This window comes from Aedes aegypti, chromosome 2, assembly GCF_002204515.2.
Source record: "Aedes aegypti strain LVP_AGWG chromosome 2, AaegL5.0 Primary Assembly, whole genome shotgun sequence".
NCBI classification, from domain to species: domain Eukaryota; kingdom Metazoa; phylum Arthropoda; class Insecta; order Diptera; family Culicidae; genus Aedes; species Aedes aegypti.
The window spans coordinates 469073914-469095119 of NC_035108.1; the positions used below are offsets into that span (position 1 = coordinate 469073914).

Below are 21206 nucleotides of genomic sequence, written 5' to 3' on the forward strand. Positions count from 1 at the left end.
GAATAATCCGCTAGATCGCTGTTGTCGCAAATTCAATGAAATAGCTCATCTACATGAATTTGGCCTATCCAAAAATGTTTTTAAATGTTGCATCCGTAATGTTTTATAATCTTAAGCATCAGTCTGTAGAGTTTTTTTTAACTGAAGACGTAGTACAATAAATAAAAACAGAAAAAAAAATGACAAGCGCAGAAAAAATCCACCAACCTTTGTCAAGGGCCTACTTACCGAGTATGAAGCTTCGAAATTATGAGACCAATGATTGCCATTTAAACAAAAATTTTCACTGATTTGCTGTTGAATCATCAAAAGGCTTCAATGACACCTTGGATGCCACCCTGAAAATGGCTGATTATTGCGTTTATTCGAAGCGTTTCAAAGCATACTAGGATTTGATTATTTGCTTCAATGATAAAATAATTTTCAAGCCTGCGGCAGGACTATGATAGCTGCATTATAACGTCGAAGCTACCCGAAACCAGAAGGCTTTTTTTAACAACCCATCTAGAATTTTGTTGTTCACTCAATGATTTTGAATAATAATATGAATCTGTGCTACTGGAAAATGTTTGTGTTTGGTTTCCCTCTTGCGTACTGCGATTCGAAAAATGAGCTTTCTTGATCATTTCCTTGCATGAGTTTCCCATGCATCAAGACAGGCCGAGAAATTACTTGTCAGCAGCGAATCAGGCTTAAAGGCCGTTTTAGGCACGAGACACACTCGTTTTCGAATGCGACATTGATATTTTACCTATCAATCTGGTGTTAAGTGCGTATTACTTTATCAAGTTTTTTATAATGGATCATTGAAGGTAGTTTTTGTCAGTACTTACCGCATCAAAAAAAAAAAAAAAGCGTCACTGTATATGGGATTTAACATCCCGATCAACCAATCTTTCGATTTCTTTATAGATCTTTGTCCAACGCTATCGAAAATCACTGACTGGTTGACCGGGATTGTGACAGCATTGCTGTTCTGTCAAACACACAAGGCTATGGTGGCGCTATCTATGCTTTCCATAGCGGCCGTTTTGGTTATTTTAATGATTTATTACTAGATAATTTAGCCACATTTTATTAGGCAACACAGCAAAAAAAAATGTAATACGCATCGACGTAACTCATCCGATGTATTGAAAATCCGATGTAATCACTAATTTCAGGTGTACAATAACATAGATTTGATGTTATATTACATCGCCCCAAAATTACACGGAAACATCATTACCAATTTTCAACACGTTGCTGTTGTGTAATATTCACATCTGAAAATGTTGAATATTACACAGAAACAGCTGCAACCAAGTCGTTCCAGCTTACATTAGTGATATTACACAAATTCGATGTCATATCACATTTAGCATCAATGCTATAATACATCTCGCAACACTGCTCTCATGTTGTTTTGGTCGGCGGTTGATGGCCGCCATTAGTTCGCGATCGCGTTTTATTTTGTGGATTAACAGGAGTTTCCGACGCGTACAATTCCTGAAAAATAGTGAAATCATCACGTCGGCCGGAGTACAAGTCAACGAATGAACAATTATTGCTGCCTTGTGATCCTTCCCGGCATAATCGTCTCAATAAACCGGTCGGAAGAATTCAATCTGCCGACGTTTGTCGTCGTCCAGCAAAATCATGGAATCAGCCATACCAAAAGAAGTCTGGTGGCTCATTTTAAAAATCTACCCATTGATGGAATTTGGAATGAGCTGGAGACGCTTGTAAACTGGATCCGGCACGAACATATACCATTCCAATCGGTGTTCAATAAATTGCTCGCTGCAGCGGACCGGGCTTCTAATGATGAGCCTAAATGGTATCTCAGCTTCGGAACATCAGGTAACTATGTGTCAACGACCCGGAATAACTACTTATTAATTTAGAATTTTCGAAAATTATATTTTTAGTGGTTTCTTGGGTTGAATAGGGTCTCGGGTTAGGGGCCTTCCTTAGCCGAGTGATTAGAGTCTGCGTCTACAAAGCAAAGCCATGCTGAAGGTGACCGGGTTCGATTCCCGGTCGGTCCAAGATCTTTTCGAAATGGAAATCTCCTTGACTTCCCTGGGCATAAAGTATCATCGTACCTGCCACACGATATACGAATGCGAAAATGGCAACTTAGGCAAAGAAAGCTCTCAGTTAATAACTGTGGAAGTGCTCTTAGAACACTATGCTGAGTAGCCGGCTCTGTCCCAGTGGGGACGTTAATGAGCCTCTGTACGTAGGGTCTCGGAGAATGATTGAGAAGTGTCGTCAGACAGTTAAGTACATCGTGTTACGAAGTGTGGGTTCGATTCCCTGTTCAGCTTTTGAAACTTTTCATAAGGAATCTATGTCGGCTGTGCCATTGCATATCCGTTGTCTAGCTTTAAGTTACAGACTGTGCAACTAAATGGCTAAAGATGGTGTCCGTGTCTACACTTGTTCCTAACAAAGTGATTTTCCAGGGAGCGATAATTTTAGATATTTGATCTCTGTATTTTGTAGTGCCGCTTAGAGGTTATCAGTAATCAGGTAATCAGTTTTATTATTCAAATTAAAAAAAAAAAAATAAATATAAATTATTTCATTGCATATACTAGCAAGTGAAGTGCAATTGATAGATTTTCATGAGCTCTACTTTGATTTTGGGAGAGAAAACTTGATTAGAAAATATGCAAAACGGTGATGGTTATTTTTCTCTTAATCTATTTCAAGTAATTATATTCATACTACTGCATAATACAGTAATAATTCATCTAGGTATACTCCGGGGTAATATAATTTAAAACTAGTGAGAAAATTAAAAACTGTGGGTGGGTTATGAGCACAATCAGACACTTGAATGTGCAGTATGGGTTAGTATATGGGAATACCATTGACGGTTCTATGAGGTTTTTCAAGACCCAAGAGGGCGCGTGAACTGGGTTGCAGATAGGAACAATGATATCAATGGCATCTACTTGAAATAATATAACAAAATGCCGTTATATAATTAAGTTATACTATACGATCTCTTATGGTATTTCATTACTTTAAAGTGTTACACTCAATGGGAATTCTGGCTTTGATAATACTCGTAGAATAAGTCCAACTATCTTATCAGGTAATAAAATATAATAGTAATTAATAAGCACAAAGTAGCTATACTGCAGTAATCAATTAAATAGCATCAATTTTATATACTTCACAAGGTATTGAAGACAATAAATGAATGGAAATAAATAAAATTGGTCATTCAGGTATGACAATGAGTGATTCTTACCTAATAGGGGTACTAGAAGATCACGTGAATAAATTATTTATGATTTTTGGAAACGGGAAAAACCGATGGGAATGAAATTCATATTGAACCATTTCTCCCAACGGCACAAAACCTACTCTTCTTTTCGAAACAAATTATATTTATACATCGGTGTTACGATCCAAATGACTATGCTGTAAAATCATTATTTTGCAATTACTCATGAGAACTGTTATGCGTTCATTCACAAATTTCATAACGCCAAAAATTACCATTTTTGACAACCACCCGCCTCCTCGTGACGCTTTTTGTATGAAAATTCTACGAATTTTGTATAAGCTGTAACATTTTGAAAATAATTTTACAATTGCACAAATTTGAAGAACCGAACAACGGTGTACGCTGGTCATCATCACAATCGATCATGTTTTCATTTTGAGCGGATGCCTAGTTCTTCTGATTTAAGGACTTGAACATTTGAGGTTTGACTTCGATTCATCTTCACGTAAATTAATACAATGACATGACTATTCAGAACCATCCAACGATAAAACAATCTAATACATTCAATTCTCTCTTGAGAACTTCGACTTCTTGTCATTGAAATTTAATACTAACTGACCTGAACGCGCTACATACAAAAGTAATTCATTTTATTTTATTATTTTTCTATTGAATTTACGGGATTCGTTTACGTTTCATATTATTTTTACAATATTGTAGTATTTGAAATATTTGGTTTGCTATCAATTTTTATTTTGCAGCGTGCCAAGTCTACATCAATTCCCTATTGACTGTTTAACGATAAACTTGTGACGATCGACGCGCCACCATATTTCATATAACGGATGTTATTAGAACTAACTTGGAGGTAATGATTTGGAGGTTATTTGGCAATTTGGAGGTTTAAATCACCTTTAAACACTAGCGATTTTGCGGTGGGATGTTGACGTTTAATCACGAATACCCTACACGGAGACGGAATTCAACTCAATTTTGGGTTGTTTCAACGCAATTCCGTAGTTGAGCCCAATAACTCAATTTTGGCTAAATTTCCAAGGTCCCCACTAGGTAGTTTGGCTTTAATTCCATAAGAAAAATATACTCAATTTTGGGTTGATTTAACGCAAAATTGAGTTCTTTCGACCCAAACATAAGAAAAGTTGCATTTACCCAAATTTGGCTTATTGGGTCAAAGTACCCCCATTGGGTAGATGCAGCTCTCTCTATTTTTGACAACAATCGTGTGGGAGAAAGAGAAAACCGAGAGATTTTGGGTTGAAACTATAATCGATATACTTAATTTTGGGTAAAGTAAACTCAAAAATTAGGTAAAATTATTTCTCCGTGTATCCCAACGCTCCCTATTCTTTCCAATGGTGTTCATGTGGTCTGCGACGTAATAGTCTATTTACGTCTCCTCCCTCATCCTGGCTCTGGACTGACTTCAACTCTTGCTGCCCCACCAAACGCTGCAAAATTAAATTGAAATAGTATCCCTAACAAACCGTTTTTAGAAAATTCTATAGCCTTTTATATTTGAATGCTTAACGATTTTAGTGAAGGTCAAGGACACATTTTACTGAAAATATTTTAAAATGGATCATTAAAATAACCAAAACGGCCGCTATGGAAAGCATAGATAGCGCCACCGTAGTCTTGTGCGTTTGACAGAACAGCAATGCTGTCACAACGTTAAATCCCATATACAGTGGCGCCTTTGTTTTGATGCGTTGAGCACTTGCAAAAACTACCTTCAATGATCCATTGTTGAAAGTTTCTCGTGAAGCTCCAAGTTGTCTGGAATATGAGACAAATGTAAGCATGTGTGTGAAATGTTGGGAATATTTTATTAAGTTATTACCTTTCTGTTACCTTAGCTGATTTGAAAATTACTTGGTAGTTCAAGAATGATTTTTGATTTGAAGAAAAAGTAAAATATAATTAGTAAATTGGATATGCTATATATTAATTTTCTAGTCGAGTCTAGTACACGACACTGAAGACGGCCTTACAGTTGAGGTCGAAATACGCGTATCTGTCAAAGGATACAAACTCTAGTGGAATTAAATGGTATAGTACTAAATTCGGTTTTTTTCATCTACCTATATTTTTTGATTTTTGTTTTGAATACCGTGACATGCTCTATTACCGTGAGGTTAAACAAATTCAAGTTTCAAACGATCAGATAAAAATAACGTATGATTATTTTCAAGTCTTTTATGTTTTATATAGTAGACCATTTTATATACTTTGCATAAAAAATATGATTTGAACCATTTTGAAAATTTAAACCATAGTCACAGTTGATGTTGTTGAACATACCAGTGTTTCAAATACCGTGCATCTGACCCCGACTGCCGGGTCACATTTTGAAACATCTCTCAATTGAACGAACGAAGCGCATCAAAAATAAAACTTTTGTATCGAAGAACGTATTGAGGTTTGCATGATTGATTCGGGAAATAACATATATATTTCACTTCGCCATTTTGGAATTATAACTGAAACACGGTATTTGGAACACATAAGCAACCGTGCCCTAATACCGTGTATTGGCACCAGGCGATTACATTCTAACATTATGTTTGCTTGTTTGTGTGTGCAACTTTAGTTCAAGTTTGTTATGGCTTTCTAAATACTACTTATGTGCTAACGTTTGTGACAATTATTTAGAAAAATAAATAATATAATATGCTAGAAATCCACATAATTCCCAAATACACGGTATTGAGCAACACATGGAATTAGAGCAGGTCACGGTACCGTTGGGGTGACTTGCAAATTACATGCTGAATTACTATACTATTTCACTTTAAAGCTAAGTATACTGTTTTGATCGAGAAAAGTAAAGACATTCCTTAGCTGAATGTTAATAATTTTTTTCTCAACTGCGTACTGCGATCAAAGAAATGTGATTTTCTTGACAATTTCTGGGAAGAAATGTTTCACGCGTCGAGATAGGCGATTACTTTTCTTGTCAATAGCAAACCAGCCTTAAAAAATAAAGATAATAAAAATTTGGTCATAAATCTGTCCTACAATACTTGTTACCTAAGATTGAAGTAGTGGGCACCATAAAGCTATTATTGTAATTAATTTCTCCGATCTAACATAATTCTTGTAAATGTCTTGAAAACTGGACTAAAGTTTAAAACCGTGGCCGTGAAACATTAGGTAGATTTAATTTACAATAGTTATATTCTACATGGTGTTGATCAATATCAATAATCAATAATACCCCGCATTATATTTACAAAATTGTATCAACAACTTTCAATTTAAAATATTGAAAAAAAAACCGTGCCTATGCGGGATGACTTGCAACACACAATTTCCAAGCAATTTAGAGTTCTATAAAAGTGTAACAGGTCTACTTTATAATCAAAAGATGATGATGATGATAATGATAATTTATCCATCAAGTACAAACATCCAGTAAAAATATTGTTCAGTATAGATATAGGACCTTGATGATTATACGCCTCATTTTGTTATATCAAAATATCTCAATTAGTTTCTTACAAATGGGTAATCAGAACTCTATTCTACCGGTTCGAATGCTGTTTTACTTGAATATCAATACTTCACAAGTTCGAATGATGAAAACTATGAAAATATCGTTGTATAATACTAAAATAACATTAAGTGTAGAAATTCATTTCACATTTCAATAAAGCCACTTTTCATGTTTTTTATATGATAAAATAATTAAGTTCAATATTTTGTCATCGCTGTACTGTGTTTGAATTTTAGGTAAAGTTTAGGTCATGATTTTGGATGTTGCAAGTCACCTCGTTTGACGGTATGTGGAGATTGGAAACTGCAGTAGGCTCAACATTTCAATAACAATTTCTGTCACCTAAGAAGATTTGAAAAATTTTAGTAAGTATTTTGGAGGATTTCTCAGAGTGGGTATACGGCTGTCAATAACGAACAAAGCTCGCCTAACAATCATCTCTCACGGGGGCCGGCCCAAACTGCACAGGTCGAAAACGCGGGCCAAGCTAGATAGCAAACGGATATGCTTTTCAACACTCAACCAACGGGATGTCTAGCAGCTTTGTGAGCCACATCAACACACTCACAAAACATGAACGGTAGGCGTACCTCGTTGGGTATACCCCCTGGGATTCCTGTAGATATTTTTTGAAAATTTATAAAACATTTTCAAGTCATGGGTTATCTATGGATTATTAAGTAAAGCTAATTCTAATTCAGCAATACAATATATAAATATATTTAAACATAAAGCTAAGTATGCTGTTTCGCTCAAGAAAAGTAAAGAAATTCCTTGACTGAATGGGTCAAGAAATTTCCTACAGAGGGTCCCCTTTGAAGTGACATTTCTTCTCAACAGCGTACTGCGATCAGAAAAATGTATTTTTCTGAACCATTTCTGGGAAGAAATTTTCCACGCATCGAGATAGGCGATTCCTTTTCTTGTCAGTAGCAAACCAGCCTTAAAGAGGAATAGAAATAGATTTGAAAAAAAAAATATTGATATTCAATAACTCAAAAATAGATTTAAAATCTATTTTTACTTATGTTCATCATTCCTCCCACACTGCTTTGGAAATAAAATGTACAGTTAGTAATTAGAATGTTAGTATTTAGTCCAGTATAACAAACAAATTTTCAATAGGGGAAGATACTACAAGCACCCAAGGCCGGACAAAGTCGGAAAATTGAAAAATAATGATCCAATCAAGATGGTGTATTAGAAGAAAAGAAAACTGTAATGAAGAGTAATGTTTGCTTAGCTTAGCTTAGCTTAGCTTAGCTTAGCTTAGACTGACTACACATATCAATGGTTGCTATTCCGTGATTGACCGAAGTCAGTGAAAATGCACAAAGAATCAACTAGAAGTTCGGCTGGGATTGGCCATAATCTTCTTCAGTGTGCATAATTCAGTGCCTCTATTTATATAGGGTCAATAACGGCGCCGGCCACTTCCTTGCAGTCAGGTGGGATTGGGGGAAGGAATGTTAGTGTGTAACCTTTGCTATTTGGAGACCGTGTTTGCCTCTGCATCTCCACAAAGGTTACTGGGAAGGATGTTTGTTAATGGGGAGGATCGTTGGGTCAAAGGATTCACTTTGATAAGTGATTAGACCATGATAAATAGTTTTTTGTCAAATATAAATATGCTTTTATGAAAATATAATATTTTCATTTGATATGAACAATTTCTATGTAAAGGAAAATTATGCCGACACTTGAGGTGACGAACCATTCAAAGTTTGTTGAACAAATATCTAAATGTAACATCCTACAGCTGTCAGGACGAAAGCATGTGTTATTATATTTTACTTATTTGAAAAGAAACAAAAACTCGATTGGCTGGAACATCATAGAACACTCTTATTCTTATGCCGACACTTACAGTGGCGAACCATCCAAAGTTTGTTGAATAAAGTGAACCTTTCGCAAGTCTACACTTGTAGTGTCGAACCATTCAAAGTTTTTTTTATAATTACAAAAATAAAGATAAAAAGAAAGGGGTGTTTTGAAAACAAAAAAATGTTAAACATAAATAATTCATGAATTAGAGTTTGTGTCGACACTCACAGTGACGAACCATTCATAGTTTGTTGAAAAATCATATTTACGTCCTACCGTTGTATCGACTAAATTTGCAGTCATACATATTTTATAGATTAGAAATAGTAGCATGAAACGAGCTCACCAATTGATCCGTCATCCTTGACTGAGCAGCAACAATCCACAGCTTAACTCGTTTGCTCGGCTATATAAAAGCACTCAGAGAAACCACGACCCGAGAGGGAAAACAACTGACGACTGCTCGGGCTTTCTTGACGCACTGCCAAGGAGCAATCGTCAAGGTCGAAGATCAAACAGAACTAACCGATCGCGGAACTTTTTCACTTCACTCGACCGACGCGCGACATGTTTGATCCTGCCCTCGTCACCCGCTCCCACAGGAGCAAGCGTCAAGGTCGGAAGATCAAGCAGAACTCCTATAATGGAGAGTAATGTTTGCGTAGAATAACACATCCTTGAAATTAGCATTGAAATAAGCATTCCTTTTTTTTAAAGTAGCGATGCTTAAAAATCGTGAAAAAGTTGACGTATCTCCTTAAATTTGAGTGTAATTAGTGATTATTTTGAATATGTCAAAATAGTTTGGATCACGAAAGCATGATCTAATACAACCATGATTTGAAAGTATGAATGTATTTTGTATAATATTTAAACTGAAACTGAAGGCTGATTTGTTGATGACAAGGAAATATTGATTGATTTGTTACATGTTTTTTTGATTGATTTGTTACATATTTTTTTAATTTTTGCACCAGTGTCTCAAAATACATTAATATATCATGGATTTTATCGATCACGAAATAAAAGGTGTAATAAAAATAATAAGATGATCATTTAGCACAACATCGTAAAATGTGTTATTTAACGTCGTATATGGAAAAGGTTTTTCATGGACATCAAGTCAAATTGTTCTTTTAAATGTTGCAAATGCATTGAATTGGCTTTGAAATATTATGCACCCGGTAGAAATCAAGACCAGATGTTTTTTTCAAATTATCATTTTTTATCGGGTCCCGAGCGTCGCGACTATTATGTGAATAGTGCGCTGTGTTCATAAAAATCGTAAGAATGCAGCGCCACACTAAAAAACTGATTTGATATCCGGCGAGTTGAGGCGCGTCGCGAGTCTCAATGGCGCGATCCGGTTTGGTGGCGGTACAATACTATTCCTAGAGAAAAAACATTCGAATATGTAAAAATTTATAAAAATCGTGCCATTTTCATATTGTGTCCAGTATTGGGAGCCATAACAGATTGGCGAATGCGGTACTAGAATATGTACATCATCAAAATGTAATGTCGAAATTCATATTAACATTTTCAAATATATTTTGTATTTATTTTTTATTGTAAAATAATAATATTAATCATAAATAAGTAACAGGATTAAATAAACCTTATTTTTTTTTAATTATGAATTTAGTGGCCTATGCTACGTTTAGACTAGAGCTGGTATTACGTGATATAAGCTATCTTGATATCAAGCGTGATACTTCTTATTTCCAGTGAAAACTAGATGAAAGGTTTTTGTTATCAAGGAGAGCATGTATTACCTACATAATATCAGCTCTATTCTGACCGTAGAATTAAGTGTCCGGTACTGGGGGATCACCTCCTAATGAAATTATGTTTTAGGAGACAAAAATAACTTTTTTAAGTTTATTTTTCATGACTTATATAAATATTATAACCTCGAAAACGAGGTTTAAAAAACCTGAAAAAGAAATGTTTAATAACTGATACTTCTGAGTTATACAGTGAAACCTCCATAAGTCATGGAACCATACTAAAAACAAAATTTAATGGTTACTATGATAGTCCCCTCAATCCACATTCCAAAGCATATCTGTCCCATTGAGTACTCGATATTTCCATGAATCGATGGTTCCTTCAGATATCGACTCATGGAGGTTTGACCGTTATACAGATTTTTTGAAAAAAAAAAATCGATTGATTTTTAAGGTTGAAGCCACACTGCAAATTTTTAAATCATTTTAAAATTAATCGAGTTTTTGTTTCTTTTCAAATAAGTAAAATATAATAACACATGCTTTCGTCCTGACAGCTGTAGGAATGTTACATTTAGATATTTGTTCAACAAACTTTGAATGGTTCGTCACCTCAAGTGTCGGCATAATTTTCCTTTACATAGAAATTGTTCATATCAAATGAAAATATTATATTTTCATAAAAGCATATTTATATTTGACAAAAAACTATTTATCATGACTGAGCAGCAACAATCCACATTCAGCTTAACTCGTTTGCTCGGCTATATAAAAGCACTCAGAGAAAATAGGCGCACGACCAGAGAGGGAAAACAACTGACGACTGCTCGGGCTTTCTTAACGCACTGCCAAGGAGCAATCGTCAAGGTCGAAGATCAAACAGAACTAACCGATCGCGGAACTTTTTCACTTCACTCGACCGATTTTCAGCCGTTGGCTGGCTTTCAGCCGTTGGCTGGTTCGTCTCTTGATATCGAGGTTTACAGGATGTTTTAAAACTCTACCCTCTTCCTTCAATATTTCTCTCAATTTTAATTTCGCGGTCCTGCTTTGAAATCTTTTTGAATGCTGTCCACAATTTTAAAAGAAATCTGCTCATATTATAAACTCGCCTAAGATTCTTTTAAAATCCTACCTAAGGTTACACTGTATCCTTGCCCATTATTTTTGAAAATTAATATTTAATACGTTAAAAATCTTGACCAGAAGTCTATGGAATTTTATTGAAGATTCTATGAGAATCCTCCTCATGTTATCCATGAAAGTCGTGTTCAGATTTCTTGGAGAATTCGGTTCAAGATTTTGTGCAAAACTGGTATTTTACATGTATAGGTAGCACTCCCAGGAGTTGGTAAAATTCATTTTCAGAGTAAATTCCCGGAGAAGTTTCTAAGGATATCACCGGAAGAATCCTTGAAATCCCCGAAAGAATTTCTGCAGAAATTATAGTAGAAATTCTTGTAAAAATCCCCGGAGAAATTCCTGGTTTAAATCCCTAGAAAAATTTCTGAAGGATGTCTCCGGAAAAATTGTCTGAAAAAATCCCCGAAAGAATTTCTGGAAAAAATCCACAGAGGAATTTCTTAATGAATTTCTGGATGAAAACCCTGGAGAAAATCTTCGGAGGAATTGCTGCAAACTGCAAATCTCCAGAGATATTCCTGGAAGAAATATTCGGATAAATTATATGAAAAAGTCTCCGAAGGAATTTCTGGAGAAAATCCTCGAAGGAACTTCTTAATGAATTTCTATACGAAATCCTCAGAGGAAATCCCCGGAGGAGCTCTTGGAAAAATCATGGAGGAATTTCTGGACGAAATCCACGGAAAAAATTCTAAAGGAAATACATACCGAAGAAATTCCTGGGGAAAATCCCCGGAGAAATTCCTGAAGTAAATCCCCGGATGAATGCCTGAAAGAAGTTCCTAGAGAAAATACTCGGAATAAATGTTGGGGGATATCCCTGGAGGAATCCTTGAAATCCCCAGAGGACTTTGTTGAGGAAATTTCTGGTGCAATCTCCAAAGAGATCCAAAGGGAGTCTTGGGGAATATCCCGAAAAATCCTTTGAATTCCCGGAGGAATTGCTATTTGAAATTCTCGGAGAAATTTCAGGAGCTAATCCCCGAAAGAATTTTTGGGGGAACTCCGGGGATTCTATGAAAAAATCTCCGGAGAAATTTCTAAATGATATCCTCGGAGGAATTCCTTGAGGAGATCCCGGAGTAATTTCTGGAGCAAATATCCGAAAGAATTGCTATTGGATAATTTCTGAAGAAAATCCCCGGAAGAGTTCTTGGGGGAAAATCCCCGGAGGAATTTTTGAAAAAAAAAAAATCCGGAGAATTTTATGGAGCAAATTGTCTGAGGAGTTTCTGGATATACTCGGAGGATCTCCTGAATGATATCCCCAGAAGTATTTCTAATGTAAATCCTCGGAGGAATTGCTGTTTAAAATCCCCTTAAAAATTCCGGAAGAACAACCCGGAGGAGTTGTTGGGGGAAATCCCCAGAATAATTCTTGGAAAAACAATCTCCGGAGAAATTTCTGGAGAAAATTTACGGGGGAATATCTGGAGCAGATCGTCAGAGGAGTTTCTGGACGAAATCCCCAGAAGAATTCCCAGGAGGAGTTTCGGGAGAAAATTCTCGGAGTTGCATCTTGAGGAAATCCCCGGTAGAATTTCTGGACAAAATTCCCCGAGGAATTTCTGGACAAAATCTCCGGAGTATTAGCTATTGACAATCACCTGATTAATTTCTGGAGAAAATTCTCGGAGGAGATTCTGGGAATATCGCCAGAGGAATTTTTGACATCCCCGGAGGAATTCCTGCAGAAATTCTAGGAGAAATGGATGTCTCCGGAAAAATTCTCTGAAAAAATTCCCGAAAGAAAATCCTCAGGGCAATTTCTTAATAAATTTCTGGACGAAATCCCCAGAGAAAATCCTGGACCAAATCCCCAGAGGAATTGCTATCGGAAATCCTCTGAGGAATTCCTGTAGGAAATTCAAGAGGAAATTTCTGGAAAAATTCCTGGTGCAAATCCCCAGAGACATTCCTGAAAGAAATATTAATAAATTCTCTGGAAAAGTCTCCGAAGGAATTTCAGGAGAAAATCCTCGAAGATACTTCTTAACGAATTTCTATACGAAATCCCTGGAGGAGCTCTTGGAAAAATTTCTGGACGAAATTCACGGAGAAATTTCTGAAGGAAATACATACCCGAAGGGATTCTTGGGGCGAATCCCCAAAGAAATTCCTGCAGCAAATCCCCGGAGGTATTTCTGCAGTAAATCCCCGGATGAATGCCTGAAAGAAATTTCTGGAGAAAATCCTCGAAATAAATGTTAGGGGATATCCCTGGAGGAATCTTTGAAATCCCCAGAGGACTTCCTGGAGGAAATCTCCGGAGAAATTCCTGGTGCAATCTCCAAAAAGCTTCTTGGAGAAATTCCTGTTTTAAATTCTCTGAAAAATCTAAAGAATTTCTGGAGAAAATCCACAAATGAATTTGTTAATTGAATCCTTGGAGGTATTTATTGATGAAATATTCGGAAATATTTAGAGTAAATCTCCGGAAGAATTTCTAGATGAAATCTTCGAAGAAATTGCTGATGGAAATTGCCTTTAAAATTCCTGGAGAAAAGCTTCACAGAGAATACCGTCGGAGCTCTGCCGGGAATGCTTTTCGAGCTCTGCCGAATTTTTTTTCCAAGCTCCGCCGCCAATTCTGTCGAGATTCATCCGGGAATTCCTTTGCAGTTCATCCGTGTACTCCTTCAGAGTTCCTTAGGAATCTTCAGGTTTGATAAATTCTGCTGTTCAATTCACTATTTGTTTGTTTTTGTTGATCACATTCGAAATGGATAAAAAAATACAACAACCGGTGCATGCGCGTGCGGTTTGGTCTATTTTTACTGGTCTATTTATTTTTGACAGGTCCATTTTTGGAATATATTTGGACCAAAAAATGGACCACCGGTGAAGTTGCCCTAAGTCACTATTTAATTTGTTTTAAAATCTATCACAATTTTTGGCACCACTTTTTGCTACCAGTTCTGTTAACGGTGAAAACTTGACCAATTCTGAATTGCTTAAAGCATTCCTAAATAATTTGAGGGGTATAAAAGTTTTCAGTTTTTTTCATCAATGTGTTTTACAAAGTAAACGAAATAACCGACACCATTGATAGCAACAAAGACAGATACACCCGATTCTGGTTTTTGCACGGAAGCATACGCACCGTACAAGATCAAATTTAGTTCAGGATTTCAAAAATCATGCCAAAAAAGTAATACCATTTCTCGACGTTTCATGCAAAACAAATTTTTGACGGAAAATATGTATGTAAACTTTTTTTTGCACGGTCGTGTAAAAAAAAATCCATGCACAAACAGTATCAGGTGTATATTCAATATTAATGACAGAGCGAACTTGCATGTAATGCTCTCTTGCGGATGAAGCAAGCTTTATAAATACCTTAAAAATCAACGGAAATATATTTTCATTAGCAATCGTATATCACACAATTTGAACTATTAAGGGGACTTCTCAGAAAGAAAAAAACATGCATATCGTTGAGTCCAACTTTCAGATTATTACAACATTATGTTTTTTAGAGTTTTCAAGAGTATCATACGGGTAGAGCGGTATGTATACCAGAAAAATAAATGCTCAAAACCAATTTGATTCATTTTCTCATAATAGTCTCTTATCCCATTCTAGTTTTGAAAAACAAAGGGCCCATTCACATATTTCATAACGCTGAAAGGGGTAGGTGGGTGTCTTCAAGATGTCATACAAAATTCGGAAAATATCATTACAAAATGCGTTTTAAGGGGTGGGTGGGTTGGTTGTTGAAAATGGCCACTTTTGGCGTTATGAAATTTGAGAATAAACCCTAACCGAATATGACGACAGATTTTTTTTTTAGCCTGAGATGTTTATGGTGAAACATTTCAAAATTCAAAGATGTCCGTCACAATGGCCAACTTGTACCCATTTTCACGCTTTCAGAAGCACTAAACTGATGAAACCGTCAGCAAATGGACTTGATTTTATTATAGGCCAGGAGAAGTGAATGAACTTGTCATGCATTTTCCTGTCAATTTTCATACAAAATCTACTTTGTTTCGATCAGATTTGTGTCTGAAGTTTTGATATGAGATTGAACTTGAATTACAAACTGTTTCATCTTAAGTAAGTTATGGATACGCACCAGGCTCTCCAGAAATGAAAAACATTATGTTTCTAGCGTGATGAATAACTATATTAAATACAATTTATTAAATATCACATTTTAAACTTAAAAAAATACCAGACAGTACATTTTACTAACATTTCATTTTACTTTTTTTGTACAGGCTCAACAGACTTGTATGAACTGTTCACAATGGTTCACAGTCTACTCAGGAAGTCATCACACAAGATCGAGCGTCTTCTCGCATTCATCACTCTGGGTGTCGATACGAAGGTCTATTACTGTTAAAAACAATAAAATACAATAAATAAATAAAATTTAATACTATTTGTACAAACATGCTTTATTCTTATTATCAAATTCTTTTCAATGGCTGATCAAATTACTTGTTATCCATTTTTTGAATATGTAAAAAATACTAATAGGTAACTCTTGTTTCCGAGTAAAAAGCGTTTCACACCATAAATCACAGATTTAAATGGATAAAAAGGCAATTTGATCAACCATTGAGCAGAATTTGCAATCGTTTTGTTGCTTAAATCGTTTTGATTACATAGCTTTCATATTACATCGCATCGATTACATGGTATCGTGTACGTTGAATATATTACATCGGAGAAATTACATCGATCGGATTTATTACACCAATTGCCAGCGCGTACGTCGGGCTGTGTAATATTCCACAACCGAGGGAATGACTTGGTTGCAGCAGTTTTGATGTAATATTCAACAACTTTTTTTGCTGTGAATGAGCGATTATCAACAGTATAATGTTTTTCTCATACGATGACATTTGTCGCTTCCGCGCGGGGTTTGATGAGGGCAAAGTTTAATTTATTTTCCCAGCGCTAGCGCCACACAGATGGTGGCAGGCTTCAAGAACTAGCGCTTTCTTCAGGGAGTTGTTAAATATAAGTGTATCTGGTGTTTCTGAGTGGGAATAAATAACGTTGTTTTGAACCAGCCTAGTCCACCGATTTGCATTCGCGACGCTAAGCCCTTTCCAAACATCGATTTCTTGCACTTTCGGCGACCGGGCACTCCCTCGCTGCTGTCAAATCGCGTTTTGCGGGCGAACTGTCAAAATAAAAGAGAGGAAAAAAGCAAAACGCCACCCATCGAAACGAAAAGAAGCAAAAGAGTGTTGCTTTCATCTTGCTTGCTGTCGTCGCGCATCCGTTTTTAAATTGATTAATATTTCGTTCGGCCTTCACAAATCGGGTGTTTGCAAGTGGCAAAACTGTCGCGTAATCCCGTCGGTGACGAGAACAGGTTTCCGGGCGTTGGGCGTTGCATGTGGTGCAGTGTGATCCGGAAGGGCGATTATTGGAACCAGCGCACCAGTTTCGGCCGGCAGGATTTTGTTCCAGACACTTCCGATGGCGTAACAAGGAGTGACCCATTAGATTTTTGATTGGGGAAGCTTTTTGCAGTGTTTTTCCTAAGTGCTGGTAGGTATATCATTAAAATCAATCAAAAAGTGCTTTCGAGGGGTAGAAGGGAAGTTTGAGACTCCGTTCCTCCGGAAGAACGCCCTTTTAGTGAGTGTGCACTTTTACTAGAGGCTAAGCCATATTTTGCGTGTGAGTGGAATTGGAGGGATTGGCTTTTGGGTGATGCGTCGACACCCCAATTCTGTGGAATGGGGAAAGTAGCGAAAATAAACAAGTTCCAGTGGATCAGTTTTTGGTTTGCCATAATCCACTGATTAGCAATCAAATAGGTATGTACATATTTAGTTATGAATTGCGATTATTGTATGGAAAGAGATATGGCCGAGGCGATGATTCAGGATTTGTTATCGTTAGTTTAATGTTGATATGTGCCTATATCAAACAGCCTCTGCACGGTCAAATTCCCAAAGGTGGCTTCTATATGAATAGCTGATGGAGTTTTGTTGCACGATAATGTTCTACCTACCGTACAATGGTGTAGTATTGTACCACAGTCATTATTATATATATAATATATATATTGTTCTCAAATTCTGCAATACAAATTTTGTTGGTATATGTTTGATCAAATAAAAAAAATACTCAACTCCAGTTTTAAGCCTGATTCGCTGCTGACAAGTAATTTCTCGGCCTATCTTGATGCATGGGAAAATTCTGCAAAGAATCAATCAAGAATGCGCTTTTTTTCTGATCGCAGTACGCAGTTCAAAAGAAATGTCAGTTCAAATGGGAGTCGCTGTAGAAAATTTCTGCAAGGAATCGGCGAGAAATTTCTTCAGCGATTCCTTTTCAGTAGCAAATCAGGCTTTAAGCTTGAATGGTGAACACCTGGGAGGGAGGCACCGATACTACACACGAAATATAGAAGAATGTTTCTTTGAACTGCAAGATAACTCCAGCTTGCGAACAACAATCAAGGCAGGCTTGGGAAAAATCGCTAGTTTTCTTTTGTTGTGTACTTTTGATTTTTCCTGACAAACATGAAAAAAGGGCCACAGTTTTCTATGCACTAAATATTATTTTTTATTGGAAAAAGTAAAACGATGCGTTTTTCAATGCTTTATATTCAATCCGATTGAAAGGTGCTCACGTGACATTACTTGCATTGTGTGCATGAATTGATTTTCATTCGATTTTTGTCACTTTTGATGAAATGCGAAAATGTGTTTTAATCAGTTACGCGCTTTTTCCATGTTAGTCCAATGTTTGAGATCTGGGCTCACAGTGACAGTTCGTGACAGCGGAATCCCGGCTCACTATGACGTACAGAAATTTTGTATTGGTTTCTCCCTCCCAGGTGAACACAGTACATATTCTTAACGATCAACGCTCCGTCATCGTAAACATCGTCATCATCGAAACTTCAAAAGCAGTTTTTCTGTTCAAAAAAAAAAAAAAAAAAAAAATTCGATGAAAATGTGTTCACTGTGTTTCGGTTGTAGAATAGGATACAGTGAACACATTCTCCTGTAAATTTTCTTGATTTTGAACGAAAAAACTGCTTTTGAAAATTCCGAAATCAATGACGGATCCTGCCCCCTTAATAAGTTCGATAAGTCATGATACCATGTTTCTGCAATGTAAAAATATTCATTACGAATGTGTCATTATTTGATAGATCTGTTCCATCCTCGAATTTTTCCTTTTTATACTGTCGCCAACTATATTGGAAGTATCTCGTAACACGATTTCATGTTTGCAAATAAATAGGTAATAAATTGGTAAAACCATGACATTATATAATGATACATATATACATATATGGCCGGGGTTCTGCTAAACCGCACCAAGTGCCAAAATTATTATGGGGGTGACAATGGGTCTAGGGGGTGAGATTGGGTCAAAACGGAAAATTATGATTTATGAAATATTTCAGCTAATAATGCTGATATCACTAGAATTAATAATTCATATGTTAGGGAACATATTATTACACATAATTCATCACAATATACATTTTTGGAATTAGTAGTTTTTGTTTACTATATCAATAAACTTGTATGTTGAAACTAGATAAAATTTACAACATTAAATTTCTCCTGTGCAAAGTGTTATACATGCAATTTGTAATACATGCACTTTAACCCTCCCCTTGGTTATGCGACCTTGCCGCGATGGGAGGGCATAATCCATTAGCCCATATGATGGAAACCAAAGGCGTAACCTGTAGTGGTGGTATCACATTTTGGCACTTTTTGCTTAAAGCCGCGTCATAATTCATATGGCATAGACGCAATAATATCTCGGATGTGATCCAACGGACATTCTGCGTCATTGATAGAATTGATGCCCATTTCAAATAATTAATCTATTCGAAGTGGACATTAATACTATTGGTGACGTTCAGTTTGCCTTTTGCTAACCAGAATGATCCGTAGCCACTCTTACTATTAGCTAGTTAGATACATCTTTATCATATACGACGTAGGGAATACATAGGAACTCTTAGGAAAATGACTAGTAGATTCACTGAGTAGAAATAAGTGGCGACAATCTTATTTTAATATGGTTTTTACATTGCCATAATAAGAAATACCTCTTTTGTAACAGCGGTATAAATAATCTAATTCCAGCTTCATTTTCGCAAAATTTACAAGTAGAAAGTAGGCGTTGTGAAGCATTGCATTTGCCACCGAAAAGTGAATCTTGTAGGAGACTGTAATAGAAGCCTAAGGTAACTCTACTCTTCAATATTCACTATAAAAATGACTATGGAAAGTAAGACGCTGAGATCGATCATTAGGGTACACTTGCTAGTTTCGAAAAATTGTTGAACAGACAAGGGAAGCGACTTTTTTCTTTAAGGATATATGAACGTAATGACCAATAAATACTTTTAACAACAAAAAATGAAATTAACTAGAACTACTACTAAACAGCCTAATTTTGTTAAGACTTGACGACACTTGACATTTAAGACTCTAATCTTACGTAAAAGACAATAGTAATCAGAATAGCACTTGAATGACAAATTATTCAAAACCATTTCGACTAGACAGTATTAGTAATGCACTGCTATTTTAAACAAATTCTACACTACTATTTCAAACAAATTGTAATGGAGCTGCTGATTTTCATAATGCTTCCTTTTCTCAGAAGCAAGGGAATATGGGTACTTTTCAAAAACTACCACGTCACAATACTAATAAAAAAACAGTGTTCATGTGGCCGCCATTGCCTAGTCCGTCTGAGTATTGGTCCTGGTAGAGGGGAAACTTAGCAAAAGCCAGACCGAGGGTTCAGCCTTGACAAGTTAAGCTGTCAGGCAGCTCCAACTGAATACCATACAAAAAAAATAGAATATTGGCAAAATGAGAGTATAGATGATTTGGCATTTGTTTCAATTCATGGAATAGAGAGAAATCAATCAAAGGTAGATAAGTGTGAATATTAATTTCAAAATTATAAAAACTACCAGTGTGAATCCGAAAGAGCGAAAACCTCACATTGCATGTGAGAAGTTCTTGGTGATATTCTCACAACGGCCATTCAGAATGGTTCGACGGATGTAGATAAAAGATCATTATGATGAAATTAACGCGACATGTTAGTAAGCTCAGAACGATTATTGTATTTTAGACAGTTTCACAAAAATCAAAATTTCTGGGATTCAACCAGTCATCTCCTAGTCCTAGTTGCAATACTAAAACAAACTACCAGACAAATTTTCATCCAATTTGGAGAAGTTTAGGAGGTGCCTCAAGTCGAATTTGTGTTTTTTGGCTATTTTTAACATAAAAAAAATTCTAACGAGAATTTGGAAAAACGAAAACCAAAATAAATACCACTAATTGAACATATTATTAGTACTTTACAACTTTTGAGAACACTGTATGCCGATTAGAGATGGTTTTGACCTCATAAAATTGATTTCTGTTCATTAAAGTACCTATAAAACATACATTTCTCTACAATTTTTGTTCTAAGAAATTCTTAACCTCATGCCTAATCATAAAAGTTCAACCGTAGTATCATTCCTTTGTCATTTCTGAACATTATTGTAGTACATCATTTTTGTAACCGAATTACAGATAAATTGTAAAAAATCGTCGGAAATACGACATGCCTCATTCCCCTGCATTTAGAGCTGCTGCCAAATGGCGCAATTGCTGACATGTTACAAAATTGAACATAGTAGCTTTGCTTTTTCAATGATGGATGATGATTGAAGAAAACAGCTATCAAATGTCATCAACGCAATCGTGTTTCAAACAACATTCGCATTTGATGCCAAGCAATTACATATGTG

The 21206-nt window shown here is 36.0% G+C and overlaps 1 protein-coding gene and 1 long non-coding RNA gene across 2 annotated transcripts in view; both read left to right on the forward strand.

Annotated features, from left to right (window-relative positions):
* The first annotated feature begins 1398 nt into the window (after positions 1-1398).
* On the forward strand, positions 1399-15830 carry LOC5572555. Its single transcript, XR_002501042.1, has 2 exons — positions 1399-1842; positions 15667-15830. It is a non-coding gene; the product is annotated as an uncharacterized LOC5572555 (long non-coding RNA).
* A 747-nt stretch (positions 15831-16577) lies between these two features.
* The window catches only part of LOC5568068 (adapter molecule Crk), a 42046-nt gene continuing 37417 nt past the window's right edge, over positions 16578-21206 (forward strand). The window contains exon 1 of the mRNA XM_001651952.2: positions 16578-16954. The gene's annotated coding sequence lies outside the window, so the exon portion shown is untranslated. The remainder of the gene's footprint in view (positions 16955-21206) is intronic.